At 35.5% G+C, this 22453-nt stretch overlaps 1 long non-coding RNA gene across 1 annotated transcript in view; it reads right to left on the reverse strand.

Annotated features, from left to right (window-relative positions):
- Nucleotides 1-22453, reverse strand: part of LOC129057704 (uncharacterized) — a 1380833-nt gene that overhangs the window by 42278 nt on the left and 1316102 nt on the right. The window contains exons 9-10 of the long non-coding RNA XR_008522424.1: nucleotides 19091-21039; nucleotides 17417-17505 (exon numbers count right to left, since the gene is read on the reverse strand). This is a non-coding gene — a long non-coding RNA (uncharacterized LOC129057704). The remainder of the gene's footprint in view (nucleotides 1-17416; nucleotides 17506-19090; nucleotides 21040-22453) is intronic.

A 22453-nucleotide genomic window follows, 5' to 3' on the forward strand; every position in this document is an offset into this window, starting at 1 on the left:
TTTGCTTTACAGTGATGTTATGATTAAGATAATGCATAATAGAGAATAAAATTGTGCCTGACACATGGTAGCTAATTAAAAAACAATGTTTTTTAGTAATGTTAATAACAGATACTATTTCAAGAAGTGTTTAGTGAGTTTTATTTTATGTAACAAGGGCTGGTAGAAGCTACCTGGGATCTTGCATTCAAAACAATACTGACATTATGTCTACCCTCAGAGATTCACCAGGGTCCATAAAGGGTATGGCAACATGCATATAATACATATTTTATTTTTGTTAAAAAAGTTGTTTGGCTTGCCCAAGGTGACACAGCACCATCATAATTAGAATTTAGTTCTCCTGGCTTTGGATTTTGTAGAAGTTCAGGATGGAATGTTATTTTGGTTGAGACAAATAGTTTATCAATGTAAGTGGAAATCATGGACATATAAGAAGCAATTGGTATTGTATATCTGAAGATATGTGAGTGCATGTGACTGTCAGTCAGACCTAAAATAAGACAGTGTATCTACTACAGATGGAGTTTAAAGTCTATTAGAGCAAAAAACATTGCTATGAATCTTTGTAAAGACAAGACATTGTTATAGTTATGTATTTCTACAGATACCAATTTCAAAAAATATTTGAAGCAATGTGTTTAAGTCAAGGAAACTGGCCAGACCCTGAAATGATTTCACACATTATAGTTGAACTCTAATGTGAATAAGAGTAAAATAAATACATTATCCTGTTTTTTCTTCTAACTTTAGTTTTGCAATTGGACTGGTTCATTGTTAGCATCTGTAGGCTAACTTAGAATTTTTTCAAAAACATAAATTTGATTCATAAAGGCTGAGGCTTGTAGTTATATCTTTAATCATCCATGGACTGTCACACCGTTAGAGGCCTGAGGCGATGCAACATTAATGCAGCAAATATTTATTTTGTGTCCGCCTGTGTGCTAGGCAGAGTTCTATGTACATGGAATATAGTAATGAACAAAATTGAGAAAGAACTTCACTGTGGAGCTTATATTTTGGAGTAAGAGCAGATAATGAAATTAAATATAATAGAGAAATTTAATATATATTAAATATAACTATATATGATTAAATAGAGAATTTAATGAAATTGAGTATAATAGAGAAGTAAATTACACAATATATTAGAAGGTAGTTAGGTGTTATTTTAAAAATAAAAACATAAACAGAATAAGGGGAAAGAGAGTTGAATAAGGGCGAGTAAGTTTCAGCGTTAAATAAAGTGGTCATTGGGTAGAGAGATTTGAAGGAAAATTTTATAGATATGAGGAATTAGCCACTGTATGTATCTTGACAAACTTTCCCTCTTGGAAGAAATAGTTAGAACAAGAGGCTTAATAAAACTATAACAAACCTGGCATGGTTGAGAGGTCCAGTGTGGCTGGAGAAGAATGATAAGGTCAGAGAGTCCAGGAGGCCAGGAGGGCAGGTCCTGCAGGGCCTTGCATGGACTTTGACATGCAAGAGTAGTGACATGAGCAGAGTAGTGACATGCTATGGCATGATATTATAAGGGTCATTTGGTCTTATGTTTTAGAATAGATACAAAAGGTCAAGAGCAAAAAGTTAGAGAACATTTCAGAGGCCATTTTATGATCCAAGCAAGAGATCATGGCAGATTCAGTTACTGGCAGTAAAGAGGGCAAGGAACAGATGGGCTCTGAAAATATTTTAACATCAAAATCTAAAGGATTTAGTAAAAAATGTAAAGTGAGATATGAGAGAAAAACAAAAATTACAGAGAACAATTTAATGATTTTGACCTAAACTGATCCGTGTGAAAATTCTTTTTTTTTTTTCCTTGTACAAGGATGGCTGTAACTGGAGCATGCTTTTTGGCAGATAAGAAGTTTGGTTTTGGACAGGTTTTTAATTACATGTTCCAAAGGACCTGTTGAGATGTCAGATACCTAAGCCTGGAATTTTGGAGAGAGGCCTAAACTGAAAATGTAATTCACAATTAGTTGTCATATAGAGGATATTAAAGCCATGAGTCTGCATGACACTACCAGGAGTGTGAGTACAAATAGAAAAGACTTGAGGACTGATCCCTAGAGCATTTCAAATGTAAGAACTGAGATATTCCAATACTTGACTCAGAGATCTTATGAAGTGGAAAAAATATTTTGGTAAGCTTATAGTAATATTTACTATTTGTCTGTTGTGTATAAAGTAAAATCTCTTAATGCAGCAATGAGGTAGCTAACTCTCCTTCCAGGAAGGACTGTCTTGCTTTGTGCTTAGGTTTACTTTTTTCTTGTTTCTCCTGTTGAAAATACTTTTTGATATCTGAATATCTTTAACTTACTGTGCCACCCCCTTCACTATTCAGTACTCAAATGCAAAACATTTACGTGATACTATTGGGGTGAGTAACACACAGAGCAGTTGGAAAGGAATATTTAACAGGGAAAACGGGTATTAAAAGCAAATTAACTGAATATCAATATATATTCTGCTGAGTTGTTAAATCAGCAGAATATATATTATACAACTTATTTAGATTTCTTATATAAAAAGTAAGGATAATAATTATTCTTCAGATTTGTCATGAATATTGATATTAGGAAATGCAAAGTTATTGGGAACTTTTTTTTTTTTACCATATTCATTACCATTGTTTGATTATTCTGTAATCCGAGTTTTTGTGGTTTAGTGTCTGGAGCTCTAATTTTGCCAAGTTTTTTTGTTTTTTAATATACCTACATGGTTTAAGATCTTTTTGAAAGTTTTTAATTTTAATATAGAATTTTTTTCCCTGCTCAACTGGGCATAAGCAGTGAAATATATCACATTCCGCAGTTATTTTCAATGTCAGTAGTGATAACCCTTGCAAACTTAATTTTTTTCCAAAACTGACTCTATATTTCCCTCAAATATGCACATTCCCTCAAATATGCACACCTAAAGCCCTCATCTCTATGATACTTTCCTGTATCATAGTTTGAAAAGTATCAAAATAACATGATGAGGAAAAACAATCTAAAATCCTTGAGAAAATTAGGCAATTCTGAAGTATAGACTATTGGCTGATGCAAAAAGAGGCACAAAACGTCTCATGTGACTTTAACTATGGGAGAGTCATTAGATAATTACTAGTAAGACAGTTGCTTGGCTGCATTAAAGTTCCTCTCTATAAAGTATAGGAAGAATATAAGAGAAGGTGGGGTCCTCCTTTCGTCTGGATTCAGTGTACCCTGTCATCTTCATGGTGGGGATGCCAAGCACCGCATAACACAGCAAACTGATCTGAGGATGGGTATTGGGGAGAAAGGCTTGTCAGGCAGGGACTACACAACCAAGCATCTCCCAAGTAGCTAGCTCACTTTGCTTCAAACTTCTCACTTCTTTCTGAAAAAGAGGTTTCTTTGCAGCATTCTTCCCTTCTAAAAAGATTTTGCTGAGATAAGAAAAAATATGGCTGGGTGGGGTGCCTCACACCTGTAATCCCAGCACTTTGAGAGGCCAAGGCAGGTGGATCACTTGAGCCCAGGAGTTCGAGACCGGTCTGGGCAACATGGTGAGACCTCATCTCTACAAAAAATTTAAAAATTAGCCAGGTGATAGGCACCTATAGTGCCAGCTCCTAGGGAAGCTGAGGTGAGAGGATTGCTTAAGCCTGGGAGGAGGAGGCTGCAGTGAGCTGAGATCACACCAACATGCTTTAGTCTAGGCAACAGAGTGAGACCTTGTCTCAAAAAGAGAAAAAAAAAAATACAAATACCAAATTGCTATCTACAGCATTTAATTATCACTAAGCACTCACTATGTATCAGGGGCTTTGCCAATGCCGAGGGAGAAAGATAACAAATACGATGTGGACTTTGCTCTACAGTTTTTTATTCCTGATCAGGCAACTTAGAAGAATCTGAGACCAGAAGAAGAATAAATAAGAATCATCAAATTAAGTGGGGCTTCATTTCAGGAGACACCATCTAAGCTGAATCCCAGTGGTTGAAAAGAAGTTGGTCAGGTTAAAGGTTAAGGAAGATGAGAAACTATGTTAGGCAGAAAAAGCAAAGACACTACGATAGAAAGATCATGGTACATTCATAGACCATGGGGGCATGGCAAATAATATTGGCATTCTTCCCAGTGCCTAAGACTACAGGAAACCCATTTAAAAAATAAAAAAATAACTGCTGCAGCTATCAGGGCAGTCTTTGTTCTCATTTATGGTTTCTGTCCATATCCTCTGTTTTAAACATGCTGCTTTATTTGCAATCCCTGGTTTCCATCTCACTACTTATAAGCAAATCCCTTCACTGTCTTGCTCTTCAGAGAGATGTCTTATTAAAATATTGGTTCATTTTTGTTTTCAGCCTCTATCAATACCACTATCTCCCAGTTCAGCTCTTATTTCCTATAGGTCTCTCTTATGTATTTTAGCCCACAGAAACATCTGCTCAGCTTCTAGGACAATGCATGTAAAGTCTCAAAACACTGACCTTTAGAATTTAGAAAAGAAGTGTTTGCCCACCATGGCACACGTTTACCTATGTAACAAACCTGCGCGTCCTTCACATGTATCCCAGAACTTAAAATAAAATAAAATTAAATTAATTTCAAAAGTCAAATGCACATCAAAAGGAGTAAATAGTGGTTACTAGGGGCTGGAAGGTGAGGGAAGGGGAGACATGATTGCTGTATGGTATCAACTTTCAGTTATAAGATGAATAGGTTCTGGAGACCTAAAGCACAGCATGGTGATTACAGTTAATAAAATGTATTGTATCCTTGAAAAGAAAAGAGAAGAAAGGAAAAGAAAACAAGTGTGTGCATCACTCTTGTTCCTGGACCTGAGAAATAATCAAAATATAAATTCTATTGCTATTTTTCTTAGCAGGGCATCACCCTCTCACATTTTGTGCCTAATTGTAAATATATAGCATTCATAGACTTCATCAGAATTTGTAAGACAGTGTACTTAAAGTCCAAGCTCAGATATCCCAATTTACTGTCATTTTCTGTCAATAAATATAAGCTTTCAGCTTTCACTGTAGGGTAACAACTTCCAATGACAGTGGACAGATTCTTCTAGCATTAAAGGATTATAATAGTCTCTATTAAACGGGAAGTAATAATATTGTGACTGCCATGATGGCCTAGAATCCCAGGGATCTCTAGTAACAAAATAAGTGTACTTTTATGCACTGACTTTTTACTGTGGGCCTACAGTATACAGTGATAGCAAGGGGAATGCTGAAAACTGTGAGGACAGGAAAAGAACGATGCCTCAAAACACATACCACTTTCACCAAGTACAAAGCATAATCCTGCTAATCGCTGGGAGCAGGAAAGAAGGGCAGAGAAATAACCCTAAAATGCATTAAATATTCACAGAGTGTACTGCAGAGATAACCAAAGGCTGTATTTCCTGAGGAACAGAAAGGGCTGGAAAGTAAAGAGAATTCCCCCAGGAAGTCAAAAAACTATTGGCTGTGATATAAAGGAGAGAAAACAGAGAGAAAGACAGAGAGAGAGAGAGAGAGAGAGAGATCTTTGACAAATCAGTAAACTGCTAATTAGGTTATAAAGCATCAAGAAATCTGAAAATCTCACTAGGGCTCACAACCCAAAACCTAACAAATAAAATGTCTTAATACCACACCTTTTAAATGTAACGACAGAGGTAAACTGAATCGATCTAATGGTATAATAAATCCAAGGCTGAGCAAAATCACCAATTAAAGTGGCTCATCCTCCTTCATTAGCAGCCTGAGAGAGCAAGAGATATGCTCTTTTCTGGGGGAAATATTTCATTCATTTCCGTTTCTACTCATTGTTTTAAGACGTATATTAATCAGGGTTCTCTAGAGAGACAGAACTAATAGGATACATGTATAAAAAAGTGGAGTTTATTAAGGAGTAATAACTCACACAATCATAAGGTCTTACAATAGGCTGTCTGCAGTCTGAGGAGCAAGAAAGCCAGTCCGAATCCAAAACTGAAGAACGTGGAGTCTGATGTTCAAGAGCAGGAAGCATCCAGGCTGGGAGAAAGATGTAGGCTGGGAGGCTAAGCCAGTCTAGCCTTTTCATGTTCTTCTGCCTGATTTTATCAAAGCGGTGCTGGCAGCTGATTAGATGGTGCCCACCGAGATTAAGGATGAGTCTGTTTTACCCAGCTCATGGACTCAAATGTTAAATTAATATCCTTTGGCAGCAACATCAGACACACCCAGGATCAATACTTTGCATCCAATCAAGTTGACACTCAGTATTAACCATCACAAGATGTAAAGATAAAGTTTGGCAAATATGTATCTTTTGAGAGACACAATGAAGTAGGAAAAAGGGACTTATCAAAAGTAAAATAGTCAATACAATGTGATCCATAGATGGCCCAGCTGTTAGAATTAGAAAGGAAAAATTGTAAGATAGCAATGGTAGGTGTATTAAAGCATCTAGTGTTACAGGTGGACTAATGCATAAACAGATAATTTCAACAGAGACGAGTAAATGATAAAAAAGACTTCAATGGAAATTTCAGAGTTAAAAAAAATATCAGAAATAAAGAGATCACTTCATGAAATTTACAGAGCTCTGCACCCATCAACATCAGAATACATATTATTTTCAATTTCACATGGAACACTGACCAAGATGAACAAATTGGGCCATAATGGAAGTCTCAGGAAATTTCAAAGGCTTACAATCAGGTAGAGTGTGTTTTTTAATAACCCCTAATAAATAAAATTCAATAATATTTATAAAATATCCAAATACTTGAAAATTAATAAACACATTTCTACATTTGTTATGAACTAAAAGTTTACATGGGAAAGAAGAAAATATTTAGCACTGAATGAAGATTAAAACAAAACATGTAAAAACCTGTTAGATAAAGCAATATTTATAGAAATAATTATAATATGTAATGGGTATATTAAATATTTTAAATAAAAAATTCTAAGCTTCCAACTTAAAAAGCTGGAGAAACAAAGCATATTAAGTCCAAAGTAAACAGAAGAAAGGAAAAATAAACATGAATGTAGAAATCAATAAAATAGCAGAGAGGAAATAAAAAGATCACAAAATGAACAAAAAAAATTAATACAATTTTCATAGCCCTTGCAAAACTAATCAAATAATAAAAAGAGAAAGCACAAATAGCAATATTAAGAATGGAAGAAATGACATTACCACAGATTCCACAGACATCAAAAGGAAGAAAAACATAAGAGATAACTTTATAGCAATGTATTTAATACCAAGAAGAAATGGAAAGTTTCTTGTTAAAAAATAGAATTTTTCATTAAAAAAAAAAAACTTAAAAAAAATAACTCTGGTCCTATTTCCCTTTACCAGTCAATTCCATCATACATTAAAGTAGGATACAACATCAATCTTATACAAATGATTTCAGAAAATGAAAAAGGAAGAAGTAACATTTGTTGATTCATTTTATGATCCATGATGACTCTAATAAGAAAACTAGAGAATGCATTATGATAGCAAAACAAAAACAAGACCAGCATAGACACAAAAATTCTTCACAAAATCCTAGGTTCAAAAATTAATCAATGTTTAAATCATCACATTATAAAATAAAGGGGAAAATCATATGATTAATCAATCACTAAAAGCAGAAAAAGCAATTGACAAAATTCAGTAGCCGTTCACTATAATGATCTTTTAGTAAACTAGGAATAGACAATATCTTCTTCTATTTTAGAAAAGACATCTATGAAAAAAAAATCTATAGATAACATTACCCTTAAAGGTGGCACGTATGCTTTCTCCTTAAAATCAGAAACAGGGATAGAGTCCGGAAATAAAAATCACACATATGTAGTCAACTGATTTTTGATAAAGGAGCTAGTGTAATTCAGTGAGAAAAGGAAAGGCTTTTCAACAAATGCTGCTGTAACAACTGGATATCCATATGGAAAAAAATGAACTTTGAACTCTATTTTACTTGATAGACAAAATTTAATTTGAGATGGATAATAGACTTAAAAGAATCATAGCTAAGGTCATAATGTTTCTTTAAAAATAAGAGTATCTTATTATTATTATTATACTTTAGGTTCTATGGTACATGTGCACATATAATGTATATATACATTATATGTAATATATCTCCAAAAAAAAAAAAAAAAGAGTATCTTTACAACTGTAGGTTAAATAAAAATTTCTTATATAGGACAAAAAGCACTATCCTTATTATAAGGAAATGTTAAATTTAAATTCATTAGAATTGAATATATCTATCCTTAAAGAGACACATAGTAAAAAAATAAGCAGGCAATGCACATACTGGAAGAAAACATTCTATTCTCAGTATATGTGTGTGTATATATATATTTTATATATTATATATTATATTTTATATGTTATATATAATATATATACTGATAAATGCTTTGCATCCAGAATATACAAAAACTTATATAAATTAATAATTTTAAAAAACAAAAATACAATAGGAAAAAATATTTTATTAGATACTTCTCAAATTACTATATAAAAATAATCATTAAACCCATAAAAAAGTGTTTGACATCATTATTCCTCAGAGAGATATTATTTCATAAAGAGATAATAGCTTTTATCCACACAAATAGTTAAAATAAGGAAATGTTGCAGTGTCAAGTATTGGTGAGGATGTGGAACAACTGGAAATTTCATACTCTACAGGGAATGTAAAACGGTACAATTATTCTGGATAAATATATGGCAGTTTCTTACAAAGGTGAGGGTACACCAACACTATACACTAGCATTCAACTCCTTGGCATTTACCCTTCAAAACAGTATGTCCGTAAAATGTTAACACAAAGGTTTATAAATGTATGTATATTCATAGCAGTCTTATTCATAAATAATCTCAAATTGGAACTGTGCCAAATGGTCATCATTGAAACAATAAATTAACAAATTGTAGTACATTTTATACAATGTGATAACATTAAACAATAAAAATATATTTCCATCCTTCAAAGAAAGGTGACTATTTTCTAAGAATTATCCTCAGAGTATAGATAATTTTTCTAATCATTGGAAATCTAAGGACTTCAGTCTTTACTGCTATATGAGTTGCTAGCTTATACCTTTAGTATCAGCCCTTAATTTATGATAGCTTTTCTGATTTTTTCATTCATTCACTCAGTAATTTATTATATGCTATAGGATAGACATTATTTCTATTACTATATCTGGAAACATAAGCAATATTCCTGCCCTTATAGAGATAACATCAACTGAGGAAATAGCAACCATAAAATAGTAATTATTTTACATATTAAATGTCTTATAAAGGAAAACAAACAAAAGGAAATATAAGGAAGCATGACAATGAGAGGGTAACAGAGATTTACTCTTTAGCTAAGGTAGAGATAAACCCTAGGAAGATTGAATACTTGCTCTGATACCTAAACAATGAAAATAAATAAATGTGCAAAAACATCCTTGACTAAAAAACAGAAAGTGAAAATAATAATTTAAGAAGTAAATGGGTCATCAGTGGTTTGCGATTATGGTTCACTTTATTTTCAAATAATTTTCAATAATGGGACAATATGATCTTTTAATAATATATATTAATTTAATCCAGTCTAAAAACCTGTAGCCAATTTATTTTGCCAGTTTCAGTTCTGTACTTCAAGAGACTACAAGCTAGGCCAGGTGAAGTGGCTCAGGCCTGTAATTCCAGCACTTTGAGATGTCGAGGCAGGCAGAACACTAGACCCCAGAAGTTCAGGACCAGCCTAAAGAATGTGGAGAAATCACATCTCTACAAAAAATAAATAAATAAATAAACAAAAATTAGCCGAGTGTGGTGGTGCAAGCCTCTGGTCCCAGGTACTCAAGAGCTGAGGTGGGAGGATTGCTTGAGCCCCAGAAGTGGAGGTTGCATGAGAGCTGTGATCACACCAGCCCAGTTGACAAAGCAAGACCCTGTCTCAAAAAGAGATTACTTTATTACTTATTAATAAAATAGTTGTATTAGTCCATTATCATGTGCCTAATAAAGACATACCTGAGACTGGGTAATTTATAAAAGAAAGGAAAGAAGTTTAATTGACTCACAGTTCAGCATGACTGGGGAGGCCTCAGAAAACTTCCAATCACGGTGGAAGGGAAAGCAAACATGTCCATCTTCACATGGCGGCAGCAAGGAGAAGTGCTGAGCAAAAGGGGAAAAAGCCCCTTATAAAACCATCAGATCTCTTGAGAATGCACTTACTATCACAAGAACAGCATGAAGGTAACTGCCCCCATGATTAAATTACCTTACATCTGGTTACTCCCATGACATATAGGGATTATGAGAACTACAATTCAAGATGAGATTTTGGAGAGGACACAGCCAAACCATATCATTCTGTCTCTGGCCCCTTCCAAATTTCATGTCCTCACATTTCAAAACACAATCATGCCTTCCAAACAGTTCCCCAAAGTCTTAACTCATTTTGATAGTAACAGGAGGCAGTCAAATGCCTAGGCAGATGGGGTAGGTCCCCAGTGAATCCCCACCTCCAAGCTGAAGACAGTTTAAAGCCTGAAAGCCAAGCTAAATCCTCAGACCATGTTGAGAACCTGTCTTCCCACTTGGCATACTTTGCTCTGATTGATTCCCACCCTTCACCTATTTTACATAAACCTACTCTTTCCTAATTGGTTTTCTATACTGTCTTGCCCTCCTTTGAGTGATGTCTTCACTTTAACCTTTTTTGCATACTCACAAACCAATTAGCACACACTTGCCATTCAGAGTTTATGAAAAGCTCCAGACCCAGCCACAATGAGAAAACAAAACCACCCAACTGCAGGGGTGGGGCACCACCCTCTGCTGCTTCCCCTCTCCGCTGAGAGTTGTTCCATCACTCAATAAAATTCTTCTCCACCCATCCTAACCCTTCAACTGTCAGCGTATCCTCAATCTTCTTGGACACGGGACAAGAGCTCAGGAGCCAACATATGCGGATACAAGATATAATATAGGTGGGCTGGGGTGTTCCCAGCCCATCCTCAGACTGAGCTGGTTGCCAGCCAATATTAGCCAAGGGGAGATGAGTGGGCAAGGTGCCTCCAGCTGCAGGCCCAGGGCCAGGTGAGGCCCAGGCAGGGGGTGGGGGTGGATGTCACCAGCTGGAGGTCCTGGCTGGCAAAGTGACCAAGAAAGTTTCTACATCAATTTTAGCATTAGCACCAAAGTCCAAGTCCATAGTCTCATCTGAGACAAGGCAAGACCGTTCTGCCTATGAGCTTACAAAATCAAAAGCAAGTTAATTACTTCCTAGATGCAATAGAGGTACAGGCATTGGGTAAATACACGTATTCCAAGTGGTGGAAATTAGCCAAAAAAAGAGGGACTACAGGCCCATGCAAGTCTGAAATCCAGTGGGGCAGTCATTGAACCTTAAAGTCCTAAAACGATCTCCTTTGACTCCGTGTCTCATGTCCAGGTCATGCTGATGCAAGAAGTGGGCTCCCACAGCCTTTGGCAGCTCTGCTTCTGTGTCTTTGCAGGGTACAGCTTCCCTTCTGGCTGCTTTCATGGCCTGGAGAGCCTGTGGCTTTTCTAAGCACGTGGTGCAGGCTGTTGGTGTTTCTACCATTCTGGGGTCAAGAGGATGGTGTCCCTCTTCTCACAGCTCCAATAGGCAGTGCCCCAGTAGGGATTCTATGTGGGGGCTCCAACCCCACATTTCCCTTCTGCATTGCCCTAGCAGAGGTTCTCTGTGCCTCTCTGCGGGACTCCACCCCTGCAGCAGACTTCTGCCTCAACATTCATGTATTTTCATACATCTTCTGAAATCTAGGCAGAGGTTCCCAAACCTCAGTTCTTGATGTCTGTGTACCCACAGGCCCAACACTACATGAAGGCTGCCAAGGCTTAAGGCTTGTATCCTCTGAAGCCGCAGCCTGAGCTGTACCTTGGCCCCTTTTAACCCTGACTGGAGTGGCTTGGATGCAGGGCACCAAGTCCCAAGGCTGCACAGAGCAGGGGTTCCCTGGACCTGGCCCAAAAAAACATTTTTCCCTCCTAGGCCTCCAGGTCCATGATGGGAGTGGCTGCCGGGAAGGTCTCTGACATGCCCTGGAGACATTTTTCTCATTGTCTTGTCAATTAGCATTTGGCTCCTGATTACTTATGCAAATTTCTGCAGCCAGCTTGAATTTCTCCCTAGAAAATGGATTTTTCTTTTCCATTGCATTGTCAGGTTGCAAATGTTCCAAACTCTTATGCTCCACTTCCTCTTGAATATTTTGCTGCTTAGAAATTTCTTCCACTGGATACCATAAATTATCTCTCTCAAGTTCAAAGTTCCACAGATCTCTAGGGCAGGGGCAACATGCTGCCCGTCTTTTTGCTAAAGCATAAGATTATAAACATTCACCTTTGCTCCAGTTCCCAACAAGTTTCTCATCTCCATCTGAGACCACCTCAGCCTGGACTTTGTTGTCCATATCACCATCAGCATTTTGGCCAAAACCATTTAACAAGTGTCTAGGAAATTCCAAACTTTACCATGTAATTTTGTCTTCTGAGCCCTCCAAGTCTCTAAGATGTTCCAAATTTTCCCACATTTTCCTGTCTTCATCTGAGCCCTCCAAACTATTCCAGCCTCTGCCTGTTACCCAGTCCCAAACTCTCCTTCACATTTTTGGGCATCTTTACAGCAGCGCCCCACTTTCTGTCATACAAATTTACTGTATTAGTTCATTCTCATGCAGCTAATAAAGACATACCCACAACTGGGTAGTTTATAAAGGATAGAGGTTTAATTGACTCACAGTCATCATGGCTGGGGAGGCCTCAGCAGACTTACAGTCATGGCAGAAGAGGGAGCAAACACATCCTTTTACACATGGCAGCAGCAAAGAGAAGTGCCAAGCAAAGGGGCAAAAGCCCCTTATAATCCATCAGATGTCATGAGAACTTACTCATTGCCATGAGAACAGCATGAGGGTAACTGCCCCTCTGATTTAATTACCTCTCACCGCATGCCTCCCATGACATGTGGGGATTATAGGAATGACAATTCAAAATGAGGTTTGGGCAGGGACACGGTCAAACCATATCACTAGTAATCAAGTAGATACTCTAAAATAATTTTAAATAATTGGATATACGATTTGTAGTTAGTTAATTTTATATATTTAAATGCAAGCAATAAAATACTTTCTAAAGCATTTGAAGCAGTTTACAGCCTTAAACAGGCTAGGAAGTGCCATGTAAACAATGTCTATAGTATTCATCTTACAAGAAAGAAAAGGACTAACACTCTAACACGGTAAAACAGAAAAACCTTCACAACTCTCCCAAATAGCAGATTTAAATTACTATAAATTTTACAATTGAAACATCATTCTAGAAAAACACCAATCCATAGACAGAGAACTACTAGTTAAGACTAGAATTACTTCCAAGACTTCTATGTTTCCAGAATCAAGACTATATAATACCTCCATATGTATAAATATTCATTTCAGAACTTATATGTCTCTGTGATCATTCTGGAATAACCTTTGATTAATCAGTTCAGATGTTTTATCCTGGTATGTAAAAATGGACAAGATACAGAAAACATGCTTCTATTCAGCTACATTTTGTTTATCTTCACCAGTGAGCAGCAACCATACACTTCATCATTATCTCAGACACAAACCATTTTCTTTCCTTGTTTCTCTACACACCCTGAGTTTAGAAGCTTCACTAAACTATGTTTATTTTTGAAGCTTTGGGTAGCAGGCTGAAAAGCCTAGAAAAATCAGAGAATAGCAAATTTCCTGTTGATACCCTTTTGATTCTAAAGCATGTTTATATTCCTATTCATAAAAGGCAACTTAAAGATCACTACACAAAGTTTTCCTTTGTAAATATGAACAACTATTGAGACCTTTTTGTTTGTGTTTTGTAAATCAATGCAGTGCTATTGAGTTAAGGAAACCCCTGACTATAACCATTTTACAAATTTGTAAATTGTGGAAAGAAGGCCTGAAATTGCTTTTCACTGCACTGAAATTATGTTGGGGTAAATGTGTTATAAAGCATTTAAATTATATGATATGATGAAAACTTTCATTGAATCTTCCCATCTTTTAATCAGATTGCTTAGTGATTTTAGAATAAGTATATTTTTCACATCTACTTATCATTATATTGCAAATTTTGCTTTTGAGAAATAACATCATTTTTATTCCATCTTAGTTAAATTTTATAAAATTAAATACTGTCACTTAAGCTGGTGGGGCCATGTAGAGGTGTACTTGTTTGTTTACTTTTGTCAGAAATCTCAGAAGAATTCCTTCTATTAAAGTTCATTAAACTCCTAATGAGGCTCCAAACAAATTATTTATCCACTGCTTAGGTGAGTAAGTAAAGAATATAAATAAAGGAAAGAGCTAAGTGGGCCCCCACAGACTAGAGAAAACTGCAATAATTTCAGAGAGCAAAGAATGTTTTCCCAAGGTTTATCACAGGTCTAACCCAATCTGATCCCCCATCCCACCTTCCATTCTGTTGACTCCTGAAAAAATGAGCAGAAGTCAGTAAGTCAGTGGAACAGGAGCAAAACCATGAACAGCACTGTTCTTTCTGCAAATCAGAATGAAAACCATTAAAATAATTAAAAAGTAGGCCTAGAATATCCAGAAAAAAATAAATTTTAGATTCTAAAAGAATTATAGGTAGCATAAAAGCATAGCCAATACAAAACACAGAATTAAAGTAGTAATGATGATGCTAATCATGTACATACGTTCATTTCCCCCTTATTTCTTATGTAATTTATTCAAAGTAGTATTTTTGATCTCTTTCTTCATGTATAATTTCTAAATTCCTGGTTTTCCTGATTTATTGTAACCTGAGCTTACATGCCTACCCTGAACTATTTTCTACAGTCCCACAACATGCACACATGTATGCAGACACACACACAAATTAATAGAATCAACTCTGGATAGGCCATCGTCTTCATTTGCCAAGACACGCACTTCTCCTCCAGGTCTGTTCCTCTAAGCTGGGTAATCCTCAACTGCATCCTCTAATTTTCCAAATATTATAATTTCTCAGAGCCTTCACTAAAGTCTTTATCCACTATAAAACGCTCTAAGAAGGTTTCCTAAGTATTTTCTAAAGTTTTTTGTCAGGCTGCTTGATATCTAGTGTCAGGAAGAGGTGATCCAGAAGGTGAAATTAGGTGATTGGTCACAGGAACATTGGTGAAGCCAGGCCAAGAAGTCAGAAAACCGAAATGGATTAGACACATGAGTGTCTAAACTAATAACAGGCATTCTTGAAAAAATGCACACAAATTCTACAAAATGTGGCTGCATTGCTTGTTGGTTTTACTTGCTGTTGTTTTCAATTTTCATGTTCAGATGCTTTATACCCCTAGAATATGCTAAAAGCCATAAAAACTCATCATATATTCCAGTCTTTACTAATCTCTGTTTTGCCTTAACACTCTTAGAAATTATTGCATGGTGAGAATAGAAAAGTGTAAATGCCCTAGATAATAATTAGTGCTGAAAATATTATATATTTGTGCTGAGTCCTCAAGATTGTATACAGCAGGAATTTTTGACTTTCTTTTTTTTTTTTTTTTTTGACCCTTTTGGAAGTCTGGTGAACCCATTTTTCAAAATAATGTTCTTACATGCATAAAATGTATACATGGAATTATAAATAATCCAACAACACTGAAATATAATTATCAAAATATTCTTTAAAAACCTAATTTGTGATATTGCAATACATATTATTACATATTAAAATATTGTATAACAGGGTAAAATAATGTTATCTCATTAACATTTTGAAGTATCTGCAATTCTATAATGTCATATGAAAATACCTGTGATTGTGATGTCTCATGGTGTCAAATTTGGAGATGCTGCAAACACATCTATGATTAGCCATGCACATTCATAATGAAAGGAAATGCTAAATGTCTATTGGAAGTTAGTGAATATGATTTTGTTTTTCCATTCCAATTTATAGACCCTGTGAACTCTACCCACAGACTTCTTCCTGAGTGTCAATGGATCCCATATTTAGAACCCCAATCAAGCAAAACCTTTCTCTTTATGTAGAAGGAAATGATGAAGAGGTTACAGGAACTGGCTCAATATCATAAAACTTGGTGAAAGTACTGAAATTAACAGAAATTGTATCTTCTCCCACCAAGGCCAAAGCTCGTAACATCATCCATGGCTAATTCATGTGCTTTCATTAAAAAATGATCACAAATATTAGTGTACAATTTGAAAGCATATCTTCATAAATTCTCAGAAAACACTCTGTAAATGAAGGATTTATTGCTTTGTGCTCACCTCTGTTGTGTAAATTACTGCTTTACACTAGAATGATCTGTATATCAATCTATCTCCCCGTATAGCAGGTGAACTCCTATAGAAAAGCCACTGTGACAAATATGTATTATGACTCCTGGATCCTTGAATTGGGCTTAGTGTGCCTGTTTGAGCTGAGTTTTATTTACTTTATTGTTAATATTTACTAACCCACATCCTTCATAGTTGGCTTTTTTTTTTTTTTTTTTTTTTTTTTTTTTTACTAGACTGAAAGTTCCTGGTGACAAAAGCAACTCTTACATACTTCTCTACCCCTACAGTGTTTATCACAAAGCTGCATACGTTTAATAAAGATTTATATAGAAGAAAGTATTTTTTAGAAGAGAACTTGAAAATTAATATAATTTGAAGCCTATATTTACAATGAATTTCTCAAACTACCATAGAAAAATAAATTAATACAAAATTATACGATGAATAAACAGCTCTGCATATTTCATGTTCAATGTGTAATTATGATATAGTATTTTAAAACTCCTGTATGAATTTCTTGATTTGGAAAAGTCAACACTTTTAATTATTCTGGGTTATAATTATCATAAGTTATATATTGGGTTATTCATATTACATTATATCATAAACTATTATATATAGGTGATTTAGATAAGCTAGATAAAGAGCATTTGCTTGTCTCACCCTTGGCAGAGTATGCACTACTGTGTTTCAAAAAATGATATTCCAGAAATAAAAGTACATTGCATCTTAGAATATTTGAAAAATCACTTTAATTTGAATTTTCTACCAACCACATTTTTCTCATTTTGTCTATATTTGGATGTTATCTAGTTGCACAGAAGCTTTATTTTCCTTACCATTTTGGGAGAGTTAGCTTCTTCACAAGTGAGATTACCCATTTTGTTGTGATGAGTGGTTTTATTTCTTACTGTCATGCTGTTAGCGAACTGGGTTGACTCACTAATGATACAGCTATTGCTATCTTAGGTCAGGATGAGATCCAAAAATAATGCAGAAAAGTAACACCTGCGTCTTTGTCCATTTTGTGTTGCTATAACTGAATGCCACAGATTAGGTAATTTATAAAGAAAAGACATTTATTTCTTACAGTTCTAATGACTGGAAAACCAAGGCTGAGGTGCCTGTATCTGATGAGGGCCTTCTTGCTGTGCCATCCCATGGCAGAAGGTGGAAGGGCTACAGAGAATTTGGGAAAGCAGGAGATAAAGAGGTGTTTTAACTTCCTTTTAACAAGCCTACCCTCAAGATAATTAACCCACTCTAGCAATAACAACATTAATGCATTCATAAGGGCAAAGCCCTTATGACCTAATCACCCCTTATTGGGATCCTCCTCCCAATGCTGTTGCACTGGGGATTAAGTTTTCCACATATGAACTTTGAGGGACACATTTAAATTATAGCAACCTGATGTTAAGCATTAAAGTATGCACTATTAACATAAGTAACATGTTCCAATCCTATTAGTGAGTTTTCTTATTAACAATTTTTGACACTTTCTAAACACAATTTTTTAAAAATTTAATTTATATTTGAGAAGTGGCAATGGAAGTTTACAAAGGATTAACTAGTCTTTGTGTATTTTTCTGCCCTGCAAATTTTCCTTTAAAATATACTAATAAACTTCACATCCAATTCCATGGATTTTACTATACTTCCTAAAATTTTAGAAATTATATTAGATTAAAACAATTATATATATTATTTTAATTTAAACTTAAAATTGGCTAATTTGAGTTATCTTACAAACTTTTAAAACCAAGAGATCATAAGATATTTAAAAGAGTATGTTTGGTGTGGTTTTGAATTGTCTCCATGATTTAATAACTAAAATGACACTGAAGTTTTCACTGTGTTACAGAAACTTTCTGGATGGTGTAGATAAGGAACAACTATTATTCTAGTAATAGTTTTCTTTCTTTCATTTGTTCTTTCTTTTTCTATCAAACATTCACAGTATAGTAATAATACATTCACAAAATTCTTTTCAAATGTTACCTTATTGCCTTCTTATAATAATCCTTTCCTGTGTGATAGGTATTCTCTATTTTTCTAAAAAAAATAAAAAATATATTCCTGGCTGGGCACGATGGCTCACACCTATAAGTCCAGCACTTTAGGAGGCCGAGGCAGGCAGATCATGAGGTCAGGAGTTGGAGACAAGCTGGGCCAACGTGGTGAAACTCCGTCTCTACTAAAAATACAAAAATTCGCAGGGTGTGGTGGTGGAAGCCTGTAATCCCAGCTACTCAGGAGGCTTAGGCAGGAGAATCACTTGAACCCAGGAGGCAGAGGTTGCAGTGAGCCAAGATCACAAAAAAAAAAAAAAAAAAAAATCCAGGGGACAATCCCCTTTCCTTATCTGTTTATCTCTGATTTTTCTACATTAATAAAAAGCTTAGATACTTAAAACTAAATTATTTGAGTTACAATTGTTATTTTATCTTATTAAAAAGTAATTAATCTTTAAGATAATAAATATTAATATTTATTATAATGGGGTAAAAACCATAATTTGTTTAACTTATCAATGCAGAATATATAATTTTCCCCCCAAATCAAATTTAAACAAACAAACCAAAAACATATTACTCATAAGAAATTCCATACTTTGGCAACAGTCTCATTGTAACTCACATCCTGATTTCTTTGATTACTTATTTGAGATGGCAGAGTGACACTATCATGTTATTATGATGACACGTGTGTTGTAGGGAGAAGTGACACTGGGATAATTCAGTAAGCAACAGTAGTAGTTTACCTGAATAACCTCCCTATAAGCAGACTAGGCAGAAATATACAATCAGGTTATAATTTCAGTACATAATATCACAAATTCAAAAATGTCAGAATCACTCCTTTCCCTTTTCCTTTTACTTTGCAATATTTCCCCAATTCTTTTCAGAGGAAAATATCTAAAAGGAACATGTTTTACCTGCAAAACTTCAGACCCAGAACTGGATTGGAATTACTAATTAATGAAAGAAAAATAAAATAGCTAGAAGCAATCTAATTGATTTGTTATATTAGCATTGTTTTCAAATTCCTATCACCCCCAGTCCTCGTTTAGAACAAAAATTCATACCTTCTATCACAGTCTCTTTATGCTGCTATAATAAAATACCAGACTGGGTAATTCATAAATAATAGAAATGTACTTCTATTTCTGTCCAAGATCAAGGGGCAGGCAGTTTTGGTGTCTGGTGAGAGCCTTGTCTCTGCTTTCAAGGTGGTGCTTTGAATGCTGTGTCCTCACATGATGGAAGAGCAAAAGAGAGTGGACCCACTGCCTCAAGTGCTTTTATAAGGACCCTAATTCCTTCCATAAGGGCTTCACCCTTCTCATGTAATTGCCTCCTAAAGTAGGGTAATTAGCAGTCCCAAGGGGTTTAGATGCTACTGTTTAGATGCTGCTATCTAAAGTACTAGAAGAGCACTCCATAAGTGGGGTAAGAGGATTGCTAATCAGTAGGGTACTAAAGGGCTAAATTACTTATTACTAATTTAGTCCTTTTCAGCACTTTCAGTTTCTGCCATATATTTTACCAATTCAAATATAAACTCCAAGTAACCAAGTGTAGTGATCTGCTTTGTTAAGTGATGTATCTTCTGTACCTAGAAAATTGTACAACATGGTCAATAAATACCTGTTGAATAAGTGGATATTGTAGATGAAATATAATGTTCAAATTAGATGATTAAGTTTATTTGATTTAAATTTATGTATCTACCTATGATGGTGATTTTTAGTCTGACAGTAGCATCACTGTTTAGATGCTACTATCTAAAGTACTAGTAGAGCACTCTCTAAGTGGGGAAGGGGATTGCTAATCAGTGGGGTACTAAAGGGCTAAATTGCTAATTTAGTCCTTTAGAGCACTTTTACGGTGTTCTAAGTGAGGTAAGGGGATTGCTATTTAGTAGAGTACAATTTTAAATTAGTTCTTTAGGGATTACTTTATTGTAAAAGTGACATTTGTGCAGAAAGTGAATGAGGTGAGTGGATACTAAAGGAACTGTCCTCCCGGCAGAGGGAACAGCAATGTAAGTGTTCTTGAAGCAAGAGCATGGTCAGTGTGTTCATGAATCAGCAGGGAGGAGAGTGTGGCTGCAACAGAGTGGGCAAGGTAGAAATAGAAAATGAGTCCAACAGGAAAGGCCAGAAAGTGATCTTGTGGAGTACTATAAAGACTTCCTGAGTGAGGGGGGAAGCCACCAGAAGCTTTTGTGCAGAGAAGTGATGTATTTATTACTGTAGTTGCAATGTTGCGATTTTAGTGGTATGTGTGGAGGAGAGGAAGGAAGAAGGGATGCAAAAGGCAGAAACAGGAAGACCAGGTAAAGGGCTGTTCCAGTAATTTACAAGAAATATAGAAGTGGTTTTTGATAAGGTACCAGTGGTTGAAGTGCTGTAAAAATAGTAAGATTTGGGGTAGATTTCGAAGGTGACGCCAACAGAATTTGCCTTAGATTGTATGTAGTGTATTAGAGAAAGACTCCAGAACAATCGAGACCATCCTGGCTAACATGGTGAAACCCCGTCTCTACTAAAAATACAAAAAAATTAGCTGGGCGTGGTGGCACGCACCTGTAGTTCCAGTTGCTCGGGAGGCTAAGGCAGGAGAATCGCTTGAACCCAGGAGGCGGAAGTTGTAGTGAGCCGAGATCACACCACTGCACTCCAGCCTGGGCGACAGAGCAAGACTCCATCTCAAAAAAAAAAAAAAAAAAAAAATAAATAGAGTTACTGTTTGCTAAGATCTGGAGGACTGTGGAAAGAGCAAAATTTTGGGAGAAGTGTCAAGAACTTGGTTTAGAACAAGTCAAATCTGAGATGATTATTAGACACCAATGGAGAGGTCGGTTAGAGGGTTGGATTGACACATCTGGAATTCATGTGGCAGGTTCAAGTTGGACATTTAAATTTGGAAGTCATCTGCATAATGCCATGAGACTAGGTAAGATTATCCTATAAACAAACAGAGAAGAGAGGATGGCCATGGACTGAACTTTGAAGAATCCCAGCATTAAACCTTTGAAAACATGAGGAGAAGCAAGTAAAGGGAACTAAGAAGGAATGGTCAGTGTAGTAAGGCAGGAACCAAGACTGTCATGCCCTGGAAGCCAAGAGAAGATATTTCACAGAGAGTGAACACTGTTTCCATTAAGACAAGTCACAGGACTAATTTACCAAGTTATATAATTACAGGTATAACCTATATGGAGATGAGTGTTTGATGGAATGTTAGGTATGAGGTATCTGGAAGAGAAAATTTGGAGATAAAAATATAGATAACTATATAAAGAAATTTTATTCTTAAGGGAAGCAGGAAATAGGATGCAGCTAAGAAAGGATATGTAGTTAAGATAATTTATTCAGAGATACTATAGCACATGAGTGTGTTCATGAGACTATTCGATAAAGTCGATAACAATCATGATACAGAATAGAGACAAGGAATGTATGAATGATGTTCCTGAGTACACAAGAAGGAGAAGGATCTAGTGATCAGGTAGAGGGACTGACCTTAGATAAGGACACAGATAGTTCATATACAACATGCAATGTGTATACTGGTGAATAATGCTTATTTAAAACCAATGTTAGCAACACTTAAGCTTTCATATTTCAAAGAAAATGTTCTCATAAAAACTGTACAGGAAATGGGTATTTTTATATTCTCTAATTTATAGATGAGAAAAAGTAAAGTTAAACTGTATTTAGAAACCCACCTACTATCATAAAATATTCTGCAAGGTTTTAATTAAGACCTGGATCTTCCTGGAAATTTTAATTAGAAATTGAGTAATTGTCAACCCTTAATCCAAATAATTTAGATTCATTATTTCTTGTGGAAATAATGTTCCCAAATTTACCTGTATATCGAAATCACTTCTGGGATCTCATTTTGTTTGATTGGAGACAGAATCTCTGGTCTTAACCTTTGAACATTCTCATTTAGTAAATCTTTGGAGGGAATGGGTGCTTTAAAATAAGGCATCAGTTGTTTTCAAAGTGCTTTCACATTTGAGTACCACTGTAGTGTCAGACATATAAGCTATACGAAATGATTTTCTGTATATAGGAATCCTCTGCAAGCCGTATGTATTTTTCATCATGAAG

Source organism: Pongo abelii, chromosome 12 (assembly GCF_028885655.2).
Source record: "Pongo abelii isolate AG06213 chromosome 12, NHGRI_mPonAbe1-v2.0_pri, whole genome shotgun sequence".
Classification (NCBI taxonomy): Eukaryota; Metazoa; Chordata; class Mammalia; order Primates; family Hominidae; genus Pongo; species Pongo abelii.